The following is a 982-nucleotide window of genomic DNA, read 5'->3' on the forward strand; positions in this document are numbered from 1 at the left end:
AACGTAAAAGGATTAAGAGATACCAAAACACAGTTAGGGAGAAATTCACCTTACAAAATAACACATGCAAAATCAGCAACTTTTCAGTAAGAGTTCATATACATATACTATATATAACTATAAGTTCGGTATAAACTCACAGTGCTTTATTATAAATGACCGAACGCGGAAACATCCAATTCCAACCAACAATAGCATTAAACCTTCAGAGGCCCTAAATAGTCTTAAAACAGCCCCTGGAGTAAACATTTCAAGTATCGGACGACATACTCGATTCATTAAGTCCATAAATGCAGCTGGGGCATTGGTGAGACCAAAAGGCATCACCAGAAATTTATAATGCCCATATCTCGTACGGAAAGCAGTCTTAGGTACATCCTCCTCCCGTACCTTTAGCTGGTGATAACCTGATCTGAGATCAATCTTGGAGAAGAACCTTGCACCTTGAAGTTGATCAAACAAATCATCAATATAGGGTAAGGGGTATTTATTCTTAATTGTTACCTTATTCAGCTCACGATAATCGATGCACATTCGGAAAGATCCGTCTTTCTTCTAGACAAACAACACCGGAGCACCCCTTGGTGAAGTGCTCGGTCGTATGAAATCTTTATCCAATAGCTCTTGTAGTTGTTTCATCATTTCTTTCATTTCTGGAGGCGCTAGACGATAGGGAGTTTTCGCGATCGGTGCTGCACCCGGTATCAAGTCGATTCTAAACTCCACTTGCCTATCTGGTGGAAATTCAGGCAAGTCTTCAGGAAACACGTTCGGGTATTCACGTACTATTGGTACATTGTCCAGAGTCTTCTCCTTCATCTCCTTTGTCGAATCTAGGACATACGCTAAGAAAGACAAGTATCCTTTAGTTAAATAATGTCGAGCCTTGAGTACGGAGATTAATTTAAGGTCGATCACGCGTTGTTCACCGTAGACATATAAGAATTCTCTATTTTCCATCAGAATTTGTATCATTCGCCGC

This window comes from Cynara cardunculus (genome assembly GCF_001531365.2).
Source record: "Cynara cardunculus var. scolymus isolate 2C chromosome LG 2, CcrdV1, whole genome shotgun sequence".
NCBI lineage: Eukaryota > Viridiplantae > Streptophyta > Magnoliopsida > Asterales > Asteraceae > Cynara > Cynara cardunculus.